Source organism: Phacochoerus africanus, chromosome 7, assembly GCF_016906955.1.
Source record: "Phacochoerus africanus isolate WHEZ1 chromosome 7, ROS_Pafr_v1, whole genome shotgun sequence".
Lineage (NCBI taxonomy): Eukaryota > Metazoa > Chordata > Mammalia > Artiodactyla > Suidae > Phacochoerus > Phacochoerus africanus.
In genome coordinates, this window is record NC_062550.1 from 10,802,140 (window position 1) to 10,808,645 (window position 6,506).

Sequence of the window (6,506 nt, forward strand, 5' to 3'; positions counted from 1 at the left end):
GCACCAATTTCACCCCTAGCCTAGGAACTCCTATGTGCCACACCTGTGGCCCTAAAAAAAAAAAAAAACAAGAATTTTTTTTTTAGGGCTACACCCATGTCTAAGCCACATCTGTGACCCACACTGCAACTTGATGCAAAGCTGGATCCTTAACCCACTGAGTGGGGTCAGGGATCGAAACTAAATTTTTTTTTAAATTTTTTATTTATTTATTTTTTGTTTTTGTCTTTTTTTTTTCCCACCAGGGTCACACCCACAGCACATGGACGTTCCCACGCTAGGGGTCAAATCTGAGCTGTAGCTGCCAGCCTACATATGCCAGAGCTGTAGCAACACAGGATCCAAGCCTTGTCTGTGATCTACACCACAGCTCATGGCAATGCCGGATCCTTCACCCCTTGAGTGAGGCCAGGGATGGAACCCGAGTCCTCCTGGATACTAGTTGGGGTTTGTTATCCCTGAACCACAATGGGAGCTCCCGAACCTGAAATTTTAAATAAAGGCAGGCTCGGTGACAGCACCATACTGAGCCCTACTGGAGCGGCAGGAACGAGGGGCCGGGAGGGCCCGGAGCCTGTAACCACTGGATTCCTAGCCTGATTGTTCTTTCCTGTCCTGCTGTCTGGAAGGGCCAGGCCGGAGAAGTGCCTGGAATGTCCCATGGCGTGCAAAAAGCATGACCTGGAGGGCAGAGTGGTGGCTGCAGAACCCAGAGTTCTCTGGGCACTCCTGCCCCCGGGTGGGGGAGCTCTGCGGGGGCCTGTCCTGGGCTGCAGGGGAGGTCAAGGTCATGTCCCAGGCTTTTCTTCTCTCCGAGGTACTCCCATTCTGCCCATTCTCCTCTGTTGTGGTCTGGGGGCTAGGGACCCCACCCGGAGGGGGCCACCCCAGGCCGGGTCACTAGTGGAAATAGATAGACCCTCACGAGCTCGAGGTAGGGTGGTCTCATTGGACTGAGTTTGAGGCCTAAGGCCAACACGTGCTGAGCTCTCTAGGTCCCCAGGGAAGGCCTCACCCCGCAGTTCCCACCCCGAGAGGGCAAGAGACCCATAGTGCTGGGGCGTCCGGTTCCCCGTTAACAAGCTGGGTGTGTGTGCTTTTCAGCCTTGACCACAGACCAGCCCAAAGCTTTCCCTGGCTGATCCCCCCCCCCCCCCAACCAGACTGTGCACACACATGGCAGGGCCAGCTCTGAGCAAGCTGTGGCCGAGGACTTGGGCCCTGGGGCTCTTTGGCACATTCGCATTCTTAGACCCTTGAGCTGAGGCTGTGGGTGGAGGCCTCCTTAGTGGGGAGGGAACACCCGGAGGCCACATCCCCGCTCCGACTCAGCCCTGTGCTTTTCCACTCCAAGTCCTCTCCCCTGGCCCTCCCCCACCCCAAGGTCCATAACAAGACCTGGGACCTTTGGTTCTGGCTCCTTCTACAATGATCCATCTGACCTTACAGGGAAGGGCCAGGGTGGGGTGGGGGTGGGGTGGGTGTCAGCACTTTCTCAGGTCTGACAACCTTTTTTTTTTTTTTTGCTTTTTAGGGCCGCATGGAGATTCCCAGGCTAGGGGTTGAATCAGAGCTACAGCTGCTGACCTACACCACAGCCACAGCAATGCAGGGGCTGAGCCGTGTCTGCGACCGACACCACAGCTCACGGACACGCTGGATCCTTAACCCACAGAGCAAGGCTAGGGATCGAACCTGCAACCTCATGGTTCTTAGTCGGATTCATTTCCACGGCACCACGACGGGAATGCCTCAGGTTTGACAATCTCGCTTACACCATCTTAACACCATCGCAGTCAGTGATGCAGCTTGTTGCTGTCATCGAGTCTCTGACTCTTGGCACCCCAGCTCCAAGGTGCCCCTCAGCCTGGGGGCTCCCCTGTGATGAGGCCTCACTGAGGGGAATGTGTGAGCAGGGCGGAGCCGTGAGGCGGCCTGAAAATGGAACAGCAGCCATGAACACTGTCACCTTCTAAAAATGAACCTGTTGAAAACAAACAAGCAACAAGAAGTTACAGGCAAATAAAACAAGAGAAGCTGAATTCTGTCCAGGCGTGGCTCTGACGTGGGTGTGGCGGGGGTGGTCGTGTGCTGACACACCCCGGCTCTGGTGCGCGGGTGCAGGATGAGAGGATGCCTTGCTTTTCTCAGCTCTGTGATTCTCCCACAACCGCCAAGAATGTCGTGGAACCCAGCTCCTCTCTGCTTGGGACTTAAGAAGCTCCTGTTCACATGATTAAAAAAAAAAAAAACACCTCTATTTTACATTAATTATATATATATATATATATATATATATATATATATATATATATATATCAGTTCTCGTCGTGGCTCAGAGGTTAACAAATCTGACTAGGAACCATGAGGTTGCGGGTTTGATCCCTGACCTCGCTCAGTGGGTTAAGGATCTGGCGTTGCCATGAGCTGTGGTGTGGGTCGCAGACACGGCTGGGATCTGGTGTTGCTGTGGCTCTGGCATAGGCCGGCAGCAACAGCTACGATTGGACCCCTAGCCTGGGAACTTCCATATCCCGTGGGTTCTGCCCTAGAAAGGACAAAAAAAATTATATATATATATGTATGTATGTATATATCTTTTACCCACTGTACTTGTGGGATATAGAAGTTCTCAAGCTAGGGTTCAAATCGGAGCTGCAGCTGCAGCCTTCGCCACAGCCACAGGGATGCCAGATCCCAGCCACATCTGCAACCTGTGCAGCCGCTTGCGGCAACACTGGATCCTTAACTCACTGAGCGATGCCAGGGATTGAACCAGCGTCCTCATGGACACTATGTCTGGTTCTTAGCTCGCTGAGCCACAACAGGAAGTCCCAGAGTTTTTTTTTAAGGCTGAGTAATACGTTGTTGTGTGGGTGGTCTATACGCGGTTTATCCTATCCTAACAGTGGACGTCTGAGTTGTTTCTCTCTTTTGGATGTTGTGAATTTTGCACATATCTGTGCAAGTCCCCAATTTCACTTCTTTTAAGAATCTGCCCAGAAGTGAAATTGACGACCATGTGGTACGCCTGTTTAAATGACTGAGGAACTGTCGTTCTGAATGGTGCCTGTTTTTGAACTTCGCTTGTATAGGATCATTTTATGCTCAGTTGCATCGTACGTGCTTAATTTTAATAAAGTGATGGGCAAAGGTTTTCTGACATCAGAATTGTCCTCAGGCTGCTCTGAGCCACCTATTCATTCTGTCTCACTCACACCATGGGTAACCCCATATCTGACTCTCAAATTCTCGTCTAAAGAACACCTGCGACTTCTGAGGTGCTATTAAAAATGTAGATTTTCAGAGTTCCCGCTGTGGCTCAAAGGGATCAGCAGCTTCTTTGCAGTGCCAGGATGCAGTTGCGATCCCCGGCCTGGCACAGTGGGTCAAGAGATCCAGGCGTTGGCACAGCTGTGCTGTGGGTCACAGCTGCCGCTCAGATCCAAGGCCTGGCCTGGGAACTCCATTATGCAGAGGAGCAGCCAAAAAAGAAAAAAAAATGTCTATTTTTGACTTCCAGATTAAATGAGAGTGAAGCAAAGGTGCAGATTCTATCTTCCAGATACTAATCAAAACGGACAAAAAATTCGTTAAGAACATCAGACAAAAACACACAAGAGGCTGGCAGCCAGCACAGGGGCTGACTTGGACTCTTCAGTGAGAAGAAATACTGAGAAAGAGGGTGAGTCAGCAAATGCGGACAGAAATACCCTCAGTGCAGAGAGGAGTTGGTCAGGGGGCAAAGGAGGCATGCTGCAGAAATCTGGGGAAAGGCCCTCAGGGGCCTGCAAAACAGCTGCCAAAAAAGAAAAAAAAAATCAGGCCAGATTCTGCTGTTCCCCTGTGACGTCCCACAGCGAGTCAAGTGCCCAGAGATGGCACGGAAGATCTAGCTACTCGGAGGCTCCCTTTCACTACAAAATCCCTAGACCCTGGATCACCTTAGTCTTTATTTTTTTTATTTTTTATTTTTTTTAAATTTTTTGGCTTTTTGGCTTTTTCTAGGGCTGCTCCCACGGCATATGGAGGTTCCCAGGCCAGGGGTCTAATCGGAGCTGTAGCCACTGGCCTACACCAGAGCCACAGGAACTCAGGATCCGAGCTGCGTCTGCAACCAACACCACAGCTCACGGCAATGCCGGATCCTTAACCCACTGAGCAAAGCCAGGGACCGAACCCGCAACCTCATGGTTCCTAGTCGGATTCGTTAACCACTGCGCCACGACGGGAACTCCAAGGATCACCTCAGTCTTTAAATGCATCGCTGGACCCCCAAGGGGAGAAGGAATTCTCCAAAGCAGCCCTCTCTTTTCAGCCAAAACCCCAAAACCAAAACAAAACAAAAAATCAGCAAACATAGTGAGCTGAAACTTGAGGATTAAACAAACAGGAAATGTGGTGTCGAATTCGCCATCAGCACAAATGCTGATAAACAGCTTTGACCATCTGGCATGGACGCCTTGGGTTCCCAACCACATGGGCAGCTGCGGACCAGATTCTCACCTTGAACTCAGCAGCCTGGAGGAGATGGCAGTTGATTCTGGGCCAGGATAGCCCCAACCTCCCAGCAGAAATGAATGCAAATGTTTCTGGAGGAAAAAGCATTTTTAGTTTCTCACTTATAAGCTCACAATCAACAATCACCAGACTCAGGAGGAAAGAAGCTGCCATGGAGAAAGTAAGCAGAAGCTACAAACAGTAGCTAGAGACCCCCGAGAAACAAAGACATGGGACGTAAAACGTATGTGTAAGAAAGACAGAGATAAAATCTGTTGTCACACACACTCTCCTCCTGAGCTCCCTCCTTACTTTTTCCTCATTTAACGAGTCTGAATATACACAGAATGGTGGGCAGTGGCAGCCAGGAAGAAAACTCCAGCGATAAGAGCGGAGCATTCATGTAAGCGCATCACTGATGCCCTTGATGTCGCCAAGGATGCTGCTAGGTGGAAAAGCAAAGACACTGAGACTGAATTAAATGATTTGGGAGCTTCAACCTCCAAATATGAGGACGACTCAGGGCACACTTCAACCAATTCATCTTGAGTAAAACAGAATTTAAAAGTCTGCATTTCAATATATCTGAAAGAGCTTTCTGGGAGCAGTTCCCTTGTGGCAGAGTGGGTTAAGGATCTGGCATCGTCACTGCTGTGGCTGCTGTGGCATGGGCTCAGTTCCTGGCCTGGAAACTTCTACATGCCTTGGGTGTGGCCAAAAAGATAAATAAATAAATAAGAGTTTCTCAAATAAGTATTAAAAATTCTAAGTGAGAAGAATCACTTTGTCAGCTTAATAGGTCATATTTTTATTTTCCCAGTGACATATAGAATAAATGATTAGTGTCTTACAATTGATGACATATCAGTTTCTCAGAAATACCACAAAATATCAATGAGAGCGTAATGCTAATAACAGCTACAGAGTGAGAATTTACTCCAAGCAATCTCCTGTATTCTTCGCAATATCTTTAAAGTAGTTCTTACTTTCACCTTACAGATGAAACTGGGGCATAAAAAGTGAAACAACAAAGTTAATCTCTGATAACATTGCATTTTGTCTTTTCTTTCTTTCTTTCTTTTTGTCTTTTTGCCTTTTCTAGGGCTGCACCTGCAGCATATGGCGGTTCCCAGGCTAGGGGTCCAATCAGAGCTGTAGCTGCCAGCCTACGCCAGAGCCACAACCATGTGGGATCTGAGTCTTGTCTGTGACCTACACCACAGCTCACAGCAATGCCAGATCCTTAACCCACTGAGCGAGGCCAGGGATCGAACCCGCAACCTCATGATTCCTAGTGGGATTTGTTAACCACTGCGCCACGACGAGAACTCCAGCATTGCCTTTTTTCTTTTTAACTTTTATTCCAAAACAGTTCCAAAATACAGAAAATATTAAGGGCCACGCCAAGAACTCCAACACAGTCTTTCTGTGAAAACCCTCTTCGAGTTTCGCAGTGGTCTCAGAAATGCCTTTCAAAGCAGAGGAGCCTGTTCACGACTGCATGCTGCCTTGCATTGTCATGCCTCTCTGGCCTCCTTCCGTCTGGAACAGATGCCTCACTTTTCCTCGATGCCATCCTCTGACTTCAGCAGATGGGGCACTTGGCAAAATGTCTCTCAGTGTGGGTTTGTCCGACGGTACCTGTCATTAGATCCAGGGCTTGCACGTTTGGCCAGAATGACGTAGGGATGCTGGATTCTTCTCACTGCGTCCTATCAGGTGCCAGCTTCAACTTGTCCCATGACTGAGGTTCACTCTGATCTCTTGGTTGACACAACTGTCTCTTAATGAAGACTGCAGGTTTCTTCATTGCAAAAATCCCTCTATCACCTTTCTGTGATTCATGAGTATTTCGTGGAGAGATGCTTTCAGACGGGACAAAAATCCCACTCATCATTCCATTTCCACCCACTGATTACTATGCTTCTTAATGAAATTAAATATTGTCACGATGGTGGCCAAATGGTGACTCTGTAATTTCAATTTCATCTACTTTTATTAGTTGG